This window comes from Portunus trituberculatus, chromosome 21 (genome assembly GCF_017591435.1).
Source record: "Portunus trituberculatus isolate SZX2019 chromosome 21, ASM1759143v1, whole genome shotgun sequence".
NCBI classification, from domain to species: domain Eukaryota; kingdom Metazoa; phylum Arthropoda; class Malacostraca; order Decapoda; family Portunidae; genus Portunus; species Portunus trituberculatus.
In genome coordinates, this window is record NC_059275.1 from 13,922,034 (window position 1) to 13,933,136 (window position 11,103).

General features: G+C 43.4%; 1 protein-coding gene across 1 annotated transcript in view; it reads right to left on the minus strand.

Annotated features, from left to right (window-relative positions):
* The window catches only part of LOC123507064, a 304,154-nt gene extending 297,029 nt beyond the window's left edge, over positions 1 to 7,125 (minus strand). The window contains exon 1 of the mRNA XM_045259606.1: positions 6,817 to 7,125. The gene's annotated coding sequence lies outside the window, so the exon portion shown is untranslated. The remainder of the gene's footprint in view (positions 1 to 6,816) is intronic.
* Positions 7,126 to 11,103: the final 3,978 nt, after the last annotated feature.

Sequence of the window (11,103 nt, forward strand, 5' to 3'; positions counted from 1 at the left end):
GAGAGAGAGAGAGAGAGAGAGAGAGAGAGAGAGAGAGAGAGAGAGAGAGAGAGAGAGAGAGAGAGAGAGAGAGAGAGAGAGAGAGAGAGAGAGAAAATGGTAAGTAGATAAATTTGCTCTCATTCCTTTTATCTATTCTCGTTTTGTTTTCATCTTGGTCGTTCTTTTCTCCTCGTTTATCTCTTATGATTTTTCCTTCTCTGCTTTTCTCTCTCTTACTTTCCTTTTCCTCCCATTCACTTCTCTTCTTCCTCCTCCTCTACGTACATCTCACGATTCATTCATATTTGCATAATTTACAATAAGAGGTACAGATAATAAAGATGATGATAGCAACAACAATGATAAAAAAAATAATGATAGTAATAATAATAATAATAATAATGATAATAATAATAATAATAATAATAATAATAATAATAATAATAATAATAATAAGCGACATGTACAAACAAGAAAAAAATTACAACTGAATTTCTATACACTATTGTAATTAAACAACAACAACAACAACGAGAACCACACCAGTAGTAGTAGTAGTAGTAGTAGTTTCTGTAGTAGTAGTTTTTATAGTTGTAGTTTTTGTAGTAGTAGTAGTAGTAGTAGTAGCAGTAAAAGGGAGTGACTGACTATGGTGGAGATAATTGGTGTTGTGGTGATGGTGATAGTGGTGGTGGTGTGAAATTCATAAAAGCATTGCCGCCATTAACCCAGTAGGAGGAGGAGGAGGAGGAGGAGGAGGAGGAGGAGGAGGAGGAGGAGGAGGAGGAGGAGGAGGAGGAGGAGGAGGAGAAGGAGGAGGAGGAGGAGGGCTATCTCACTGAGGACACAAAGGCAGGTCAGCGGATGATGGAAAAATGGGAGAAAAAGAGAGAAAGATACAGAGAACAAAACTTTATCAACCGCATGCCTTTGATGAAACTATTCTCTCTCTCTCTCTCTGTATGTATGTACGCATGTATTCGATTGATTTTCACATATTAAAGATTTTTTTTCATATTGTGATGTTTTCTTTTAATTTCAGTGGTTTTAATTATTAACATCTGTCTGATGAAGAAGCAGCAGCTCGCTAAAGAACTAATAATAATACGTAAAAGTGGAAATCAGTCTCTCTCTCTCCCCTCTCTCTCCATTACCACAGCTGTCAAAACCGCTGCCAAGGACACCGAAAAACGCTCTAGATGAACCGATACGCAAGCCTACTCTCCTTCCCCCCCTCTCCCTTCTCCCTCTCTCTCCACCACGCCCTGGGCCCCAAAACAATTCCTCCTCCTCAGCTGTCATCCTAAAGTAGGTGGGAGAGCAGGAAAGGAACAAGGGAGAAGGAGAGGGACAGGGAGAGGGAGAGTGGGAGCAGCAGCAAAGGAACAGGGAGAGGGAGAGAGAAGGAGAGAGGGATAGGGAGATGGAGAGTGGGAGAAGTCTTACTGAAGGAACAATGAAAGATCCTCCAAAGAGCACAGGACCGGAATATCTGTGAAGGGAAAGGAGGAGGAGGAGGAGGAGGAGGAGGAGGAGGAGGAGGAGGAGGAGGAGGAAGAGGAGGAGGAGGAAACATCTGTGAAGGGAAGATAGGACGTGCAGAGAGAGAGAGAGAGAGAGAGAGAGAGAGAGAGAGAGAGAGAGAGAGAGAGAGAGAGAGAGAGAGAGAGAACGTAGGATTTGGAGGATAATAGAAGGGAGGGGGGAATGAGAATATAAATAACCGCAGAGAGAGAGAGAGAGAGAGAGAGAGAGAGAGAGAGAGAGACTGCCACTCTCTACAAATATCAAGTTACTCTTTGTCCCCTTCCAAGACTCATGCAGGATGACACAAGAGGAGGAGGAGGAGGAGGAGGAGGAGGAGGAGGAAGAGGAAGAGGAGGAGGAAAAGCAAAGAAAGACAAAGGAAAAGTAAAGTCGAAATCAAGAAGAAAAGTCGGGGAGAGAGAAAAGAAATAGAGGAGGAGGAGGAGGAGGAGGAGGAGGAGGAGGAGGAGGAGGAGGAGGAGGAGGAGGAGGAGGTCAGGGTGATCAGGCGCACACAAGAATCAAGTCATAATGATTGTAAACCGGAAAATTTGCATGAAAAGAGACTTGAGAGAGAGAGAGAGAGAGAGAGAGAGAGAGAGAGAGAGAGAGAGAGAGAGAGAGAGAGAGAGAGAGAGAGAGAGAGAAAGTAAATAAGGCCATTACACTAAACACACCTTGTTCTTAATTACCGAAATTAGAGAGAGAGAGAGAGAGAGAGAGAGAGAGAGAGAGAGAGAGAGAGAGAGAGAGAGAGAGAGAGAGAGAGAGAGAGAGAGAGAGAGAGAGAGAGAGAGAGAGAGAGAGAGAGAGAGAGAGAGAGAGAGAGAGAGAGAGGCCACCATATCTTCCCTTAATTAGTCTCAGGTGAACATCTTTACCTGTTCTCTAATTGTCATACTTGTCCACCTTGCCATTTCTTACCTTTACTCTTACCTACCTTATTATTCCTCCTCCTCCTCCTCTTCTCCATCCCTGATTCCACTCATTCATTCACAGCATTCTTTTCTCTCTTCACTAATGGCCTGTTTCTCTCTCTCTCTCTCATCTCTAAACTTTTTTTTATTTTCTTTATTTTTTTTCTTATCTTAATTTTCTCTCTTCGATTGCAAGTGTTTTAAATATTTTCATAACGACTCTTCCCCTTCCTCCACTCTCTCTCTCTCTCTCTCTCTCTCATCCCTTACCCGTATCCTTAATCCCCTCCATCCCGCCCCCACACGTGCCTATCACCTTCTCCTTCCTTCTTCCTCCTCCTCCTATCCTGTGACCTGAGGAGTCCTGGTGAGGGTGTGCAGGATCCCCCCATCACCACAGAGCTATCATGTGGCAGATTAGGATTCCTTCTGTACCTCCTTCGTCTATCCTTACCCTTTCCTTCTCCTTCATTATTTGTTTTGCTCTCTCATCCTTTTCTGTTTTGTTTTTTATTTTGTTATTTCTTCAGTGTGTGTGTGTGTGTGTGTGTGTGTGTGTGTGTGTGTGTGTGAGAGAGAGAGAGAGAGAGAGAGAGAGAGAGAGAGAGAGAGAGAGAGAGAGAGAGAGAGAGAGAGAGAGAGTGTTATTCTGTTCTGTTCCTTTTTTTCTTTTTAATTACTCAGTTTTTGTTGTATCCGTATGTGTGACAGAGAGAGAGAGAGAGAGAGAGAGAGAGAGAGAGAGAGAGAGAGAGAGAGAGAGAGAGAGAGAGAGAGAGAGAGAGAGAGAGAGAGAGAGAGAGAGAGAGAGCATCCTGGGTCAAATGTCCAGGTCACGAGTGGTGGTGTGGTCTGGTCATCACCGCGGAATGTCACTGTGTCAACTGATACGTGTCATTCACTCCTTCCCCTCTCCCTCCCCTCTCACCACCACTCACCTCCAGCCATCATCCCTCACCACCACGCATCACCTCACCACACGTCATTTCTCTCTCATTTCAACACACCTCACTCACTCCTAAAGTCATCTAAATCACCAGCACTCACTAGTCACCACCAGTCACCACCACTACACTGACATTATTCACCATTAATCACTTCAGTCACCACTAATTGTCATGATACTATTACCTTTCACTGTCATTACCACTACACCAGTCATCACGATTACTCGTCACTCACCACTAACACTGACATAACTTGCCATTAGTCATCACCCAGCCGCTGTCATCACTACCACCATTACATAACAATATTAGTTGCATAGATAACATGAACAATAAGACACAATAAATAACGATGGTGCAATATGTCTGTCTGTCTGTCTCTCTCTCTCTCTCTCACACACACTAATTATCGCGCGGCAAACCCAAGCAAGAGAGAACCATGAGGAGGAGGAGGAGGAGGAGGAGGAGGAGGAGGAGGAGGAGGAGGAGGAGGAGGAAGGGAAAGGGACAACAGCACATGAATGAAAAATAAGAGCAATGGAAAAAAAGACAAGAAGAAAAAGAAAGAAAGAAGAAAAGAGGAGGAGGAGAAAGAAAAGGAGGAGGATAAGGAGGAGGTGGTGGTGGTGGTGGTTCACTGGTTCCCATCTCTTTACAAAACTCAAGTCAAAACAGAGAAGAGAATACCACAGCTGGAGAAGAGGAGGAGGAGGAGGAGGGAAACAATTGTACAGGGAGGGGTCATGGCCGGTGTCAATCAGAGGGGGAAGGGGGGTGATGAAGGGGAGGGTGGGGGAAAGGGGAGGAGGGGAATGAAAGGGAAAAGTGAAATAATACCTGAGCGAGAACAAGACTTTCAAGATTTGCGTTCAAGACTCGTGGTTCGTGTGTCATTATAGTGCGATAAATTCAATTCTCTCTCTCTCTCGACCATTTTCTTCTTTTTCGTTTTATTTTTTTTTCTATTTTCACTCTTCTATTTCTTCCTTTACATTTCCAGTCTCTCTCTCTCTCTATCGTGATTTTTTATCGTTTTATTTTTCTATTTTGACTTTTTTCTTTCTTTACATTTCCAGTCTTTACTCTTTCTCTCTCTCTCTCTAGTAATAAAATATACACGCACATTCGTGAAAAATAAAGGAAAATTCAATGCATTTCAGTATACAAGTAATTTTTCTCTTAAAGTGGAAAAATTGCGATGAAAATGCGCAGTAAATTTCCTCCGAATAATTAATGAAGATATATAAAAAGGAAAAAAGAATAACAACAATAGGGAGGAGGAGAGGAAGAGGAGGAGGAGGAGGAGGAGGAGGAGGAGGAGGAGGAGGAGGAGGAGGAGGAGGAGGAGGAGAAGAGAGAAAGAAGAAGAAAAGGAAGAAGTAGAAGAAATAATAGTAGAAATATCAAAAGTAGTAGTAGTAGTACATGAAAAGTAAAAATAGAAGAAAATGAAGAAAAAAAAGAAGAAAAGGAAGAAGATATAAAGAAGACAATGTTAAAGACGCAGCAGTTTCATTTCTCTTGAATCCACCAACTATAGGAAAGGTTTTACGGGGAATATGGCCCTATCTCTCTCTCTCTCTCTCTCTCTCTCATACCATTTCAGAGTAGCATTCATGTCACATCGGACGGAAATACCACGACACCCCCTAAAGGTTTTTATATCTACCACCTGTCACTACTACTACTACTACTACTACTACTACTACATTTACTACTACTACTACTACTACTGCTACCACCACCACCACCACTACTATTACTGCTACTACTACTACTACTACTACTACTAAAACTACCACCACAGCTACTACCATCACTACTACTACTACCACTACTAACACCACCACCATCACCACCACGGAGCGAAGATAATTTCAAAATGGACTTAATTCTTCTTCACACAATCTTCACAACACAATAGTTTTTAATTACCTTTGGCTTCAAAAGAATGATAGAGGGGTAAATAATGAAGAAAACGGAATAAAGCCAAAAGATGATTAAATATTGCAACAGAAAAAGAAAGAAAAATGATGCATAAAAAATCACAAACGATAAAATAAAAAAGAAATGTAAAGAGAAATAAGAAAAAAAGCACTAAAAGAAAATAGAGAAAAAAAAAAACATCAAAATAAATATAAAAAAAAAAAAAAACAACGAAAGCAGAATGCCAACTAAAACAAGAGGGAAAAAATGATAGAAAAAAAATGCGAATGAAATAAAGAAAAACAGAGATTGCAACAGAAACAAGAAACTAATCCACAAGTTTTAACGAGTCTCGGGGCAACACACTGCTAGTCCTGCGCGGGGTAGGTCTATGAAGGACTGTGATGGGCTGTTGGGAGCTAAGAGACAGGGATGTGAAGGGGTGCTTGGGACTGTGAGGGTCTGTGAGGAAGCTGGAGGTGATGTGAGGGGCTGAGAGGATCTGTGAAAGACTGTAAAGCTGTGAGAGGTCTGTGAGGGGCTGGGAAAGGCTAAGAGGGGTTGTGAAGGGCTGTGAGTAGCTGTGAGGGAACTGTGAGGGGCTGAGGGAACTGAGAGGGGCTGTGAGGGAGCTGAAAGGGGCTGAGAGGCTGTGAGGGTCCAAGATGGTCTGTAAGGAACTATGAGTGCGCTAGGATGATGTGGGAGTGGATCTTAATGGATATTCATCCTCTTCAGCACAGAAACGCATTTTTACTATGATTTTTGGGTGTGTTTAGACGATTTGATTTGCATTAGGAAGGGTCTACGGAGGTCACAAGATTAGTGCTCAGAGTCTTCACTGTTTAAATCCCACAAGTTTCTGAAGCTGTATAAAATCACAAAATTGTAAGTAGAATGTGCGAACACGTCCCACTACTGAAGGGGTGAAGAGTAAGGGATGCGCTCACACGGGTCAGGGTTAAGGGAATTTGATGTGAACTTAGAGTAAAGGTAGGGTAGGGAAAGGTAGGGTAGATAAAGCTAGGTTAGGTAAAGCTAGGTTAGGTAAAGCTAGGGTAGGTAAAGTTATGTTAGTTAGGTTTCATTTTATATAAGTAGGAAAAGCTGGCCAAAGACGACAAAAACAATAAAAAAATGCCCCACTTAGTTGCCAGTCCCCTTGCAGGTCCGGGAGAGTCATCCAAAAGAAGGGGATAAATGTCTGGAAAGCACCCTCTTAAATGGTCAAGTCGTAGGGAGTTGGAAATACAAAAGCAGGCAGAGTTCCAGTGTACCAGGGAAAGGTAGGAAGGATTGGGAGTACTGGTTTGATTAGTATGTGTAACGTTAAATTAATATATTTGATTCTCTCTCTCTCTCAACCTATCTCAATTTTGCATCTTTGATAATGACGACGACGATAAAACAAAACATGCATGACGCCATTGATAATAATAATGACAATAATAAGTAATAATAGTAATAATAGGTCACGTTTTCGGTATCATCCACACACACACACACGTAAAACTCACCATAGCAAAGAAGATAATGGTGATTGTGTCGTTAAGCACTAGTACATCCACAGCGTTCACTATTCCCACTCACTACACACCACAGTGGCTCATGTAATCACAACAACACACCACTATCACCAGGCACTGTATTGTGAAGGCACTCAGATCACATCACCATTCCCGGACGGACACTGACACCCTCTCCCTTTCACAGTTCGAACATCACTGCCTCATCCTCGTGGGACTTGCCTCTCGCCGGGATGAGTTGCCATGTTGTAAATATACCCATTTTCTTATTTTTCGCATCATATCCAGGTGAATTTCTCTCCCTCGGTGCATTATTGGAATTAGGATGTGCTTAGCGGATTCAAAGTTGGGTTTTGTGTATAAATAATGCGTAGTAATGAAGGAATGAAGTATGGAAGGTGTTAATCAACGAATAACCAATCAGCATCTCAGTTACCTTCAGTATTAGCCAACCAGGTGAAGGGAAATTTGCATTGCCATATCCCTTACCCAGAATTATCTTTATTCAATTGATTTTTCCCACGTTCCTTATGATCTCGCTAAAAGTTATACAAGAAGAAAAAATTAAGGAAGCAACAAGGCAAATACGAAGAAAGGAGAGGGAAAGGAAGAGGAGGAGGAGGATGGGAAGGAGGAAGATACATATAAAAGATGAAAATGGAGGGGAAATAATTGAATAAGCGTAAAGAGATAACGAGGATACAGGCTGGTCTCGTATCAAGCCTCGCCTTATTAGTGGCATGTAGCGTGGACAATTATGGCGGCGCAGCGGGGCGGCCAATTTTCCGAGCACACACACACACACACAGTCTCTGCCTCTGTCTGTCTGCATCTTTCTTCTCTTGATGTCTGTCTGTCTGTCTGTCTCTCTCTCTCTCTCTCTCTCTCTCTCTCTCTCTCTCTCTCTCTTTATTTAAACAACTTTATACAAAGGAACATGTACCCAAAGGCGCACTGTCGTGTGCTACCTATTCTAAGGGTACTACAATCTATTTCTCTACAATATTTACAATACTTAAAAATACATAATATACAAGATGGTCAGCATGTAAATCTTTCTCTCTCTCTCTCTCTTTTTATTTATACAATAATACAGTAAATACAAGAGCAAGTTACATCGTACATTACATACACTTAGCAACTTTAAATAACTAAAGGGCCATTTTTAGTGTACCCTATCTAAAAGTTAAACTCTTTAACTCTCCCGCCAACACAAAAACCAGTCATTAATAGATTTCTTGAACTCCTGCAACGAGCAGTCACTTAGATCCAGCTGTGTGGCTAGAATAATGTTCCACCATCCTACGTATGTATTCACAAACTGTCGCTGGCGGTGCCACGTTCTACAGCGGGGCTGCAGGAGTTCCTTGGGGGCGAGGGTGACAGCTCGGGTGTGCACTTCAGTCAGTCGGGATGGCTGCCGGAGCGCCTCTAGATGGCTCACGTGACACACGTGCACCTTATACATAACGGTGATTCCCGCCACGTCCCTCAGCTGTTGAAGAGTGTGGAGGCATGGGTCATGGCCGGTGTTATTGCCTTTAATGAGTCGCGCCGCCCTCTCCTGCACTTTATCTAAGAGAGCAAGGTGCGTGCGGGCCGCGCCTCCCCACGCCAGGCAAGCGTACTCCAGCGAGGATCTAACTTGAGCTGTCCCTTTCTGTCTCTAAATCTCTCTCTCTCTCTCTCTCTCTCTCTCTCTCTCTCTCTCTCTCTCTCTCTCTCTCTCTCTCTCTCTCTCTCTCTCTCTCTCTCTCTCTCTCTCTCTCTCTCTCTCTCTCTCTCTCTCTCTCTCTCTCTCTCTCTCTCACTGTCGGTCTGTCTGTCTGTCACTGTCACTGCTACTGTCACTGTCTGTCTCTGTCACTGCCACTGTCGCTGTCACTGTCTGTCAATGTCAATATCACTGTCACTGTCACTGTCTGTTCCTGTTACTGTCACTGTCACTTCACTGTCTAGCTATGTCACTGTCACTGTCTCCGTCTGGCAATGTCACTGTCGCTGTCTTTGACTGTCTGTCTGTCTGTCACTTACTATCTGTCTCTGTACCTGTCACTGTCCATGACTGTCTGTCTCAGTCACTTACTGTCTGTCTGTCTGTCACTGTTACTGTCTGTCTCTGTCCCTATCTGTCTGTCACTGTTTCTGTCTATCTGTCACTGTCACTTACTGTCACTGTTTCTGTCTGTCTGTCACTGTCACCATCACTTTCACCGTCTCTCTTACTGTTTATCTGTCACTGTTACTGTCTGTCTGTCACTTTCACTTATTGTTTGTCTGTCACTGTCACTGTCTGTCGGTCAGTGTCAGTGTTACTGTCTTTCTCTGTCGGTCATTGTCAATGTCACTTTCACTGTCACTCTTACTGTTTGTCTCTGTCTGTCACTATACAGTCATTGTCACTGTCACTGTCTGCCTCTCACTGTCACTGTGGCACTGTTACTGTCACTATCACTGTGTCTGTCACTGTCACTGTCTATCTGTGTCATTACCAATGTCACTTTCTGTATGTCACTGTCTGTCACTGTGTCACTGTTACTGTCTGTCTGTCTGTCATTGTACTGTCACTATCACTGTCACAGTCTGTCTCTGTCTGTGTCTGTCACTTTTACTGTCATGTTTGTCACTGTCTCTCACTGTCACTCTGTCTCACTTTTGCTGTCGTTTGTCACTGTCTGTCTCTTACTGTCACTCTGTCTGTCACTTTTACTGTCACTGTCTCACTGTTACTCTGTCACTATCATTGTCACTGTCACAGTGTCTGTCACTATCAATGTCTGTCTGTCACTGTCAGACAGTCTGTCTGTCACTGTCAATATCACTGTCTGTCTCTGTGTCTGTCTGTCTCTGTCACTGTCACTGTCTGTCACTGTTTCTCTCTCCATCACGGTCACTATCACTGTCTGTCAATCTCCGTCTTTGTCATTGTTTGTCTGTTTCTGTCTGTCAATTTAACTGTCACTCTGTCACTGTCACTATCACTTTCCGTCACTGTCTGTCTGTCACTGTCAGTATCACTTTTAATGTCCGTCTTTGTCCTTGTCACTGTCACTGTCTGTCTGTCACTCACTGTCTATCTGTCACTGTCACTGATACGGTCTGTCACAGTTTCTGTCTGTCTGTCACTCAATGTCATTGTTACTCTAAGTCTATCACTTTCTGTCTGTGTCTGTCACCGTCACTGTTACCGTCTGTCTCTTTCACTGTTACTGTGTCTGTCACTGTCACTGTCTGTCTGCTACTGTTACTGTCTGTCACTCACTGTCACTGTCACAGTCATTGTCACTGTCGCTGTCATTGTCTGTCTCCGTCACTGTCACTGTCTGTTTGTCTCTAACTTGTACTGTCTGTCACTGTATCTTTGTCACTGTCACTGTTATTCTGTCACTGTCTATCACCGTCGCTGTCACTGTTACTATCTGTCTTTGTCACTGTCACACTCACTGTTACTGTTTTTCTGTTACTTACTGTTTGTTTCTGTCAGTCTGTCTGTCACCTGTTACTGTCTGTCTGTCAGTCACTGTCTGTGTCACTGTCACTGTCTATCACCGCCACTGTCCGTCTTTGTCACTGTTACTGTCACTGTCTGTCTCTGTCTTGATCTGTCTGTCACTATCACTGTCACAGTGTCTCTCTCTGTCTGTCTGTCTGTCACTTTTACTGTCACTTTCTGTCACTAACTGTCTTTGTCACTATCACTGTCACTGTCATAGTCTGTCTGTCACTATCATTGTCACAGTCTGTCTGTCACTGTCTCTGTCTCGGTCACTGTCTGTTTCTGTCTTGGTCATTGTGTCTCTGTCTCTGTCTCTGTCCCTGTCACTGTCTGTCACTGTCACTGTCTGTCGCTGTCACTGTCTGTCGCTGTCACTGTCTCACTCTCCGTCTCTCTCACTCAGTCTTTGTCTGTCTCCATCTCCGTCACTGTCACTGTCACTATCTCTGTCAATCTGTCTGTCACTGTTTGTCTGTCTGTCTGTCACTGTCACTCACTCTGTCTCTGTCTCTGTCTGTCACTTTGTCAGTCACTGTCGCTGTCTGTCTTTGTCACTGTCTGTTTGTCACTGTCAATGTCTGTCATTATCAGTGTCACTGTCACTATCTGTCACCGTCACTGTCTGTCTGTCTGTCTGTCACTGTTGCTGTCTCTCTCTACCTGTGGCAGTCCAGGTCTGTCTGTCACTGTCACTGTTACTATCATTGTTACTGTCTGTCTTTGTACATGTATTTCTGTCACTCTCACTGTCACTGTCAGTCTTTGTCCTCATCACTGTCACT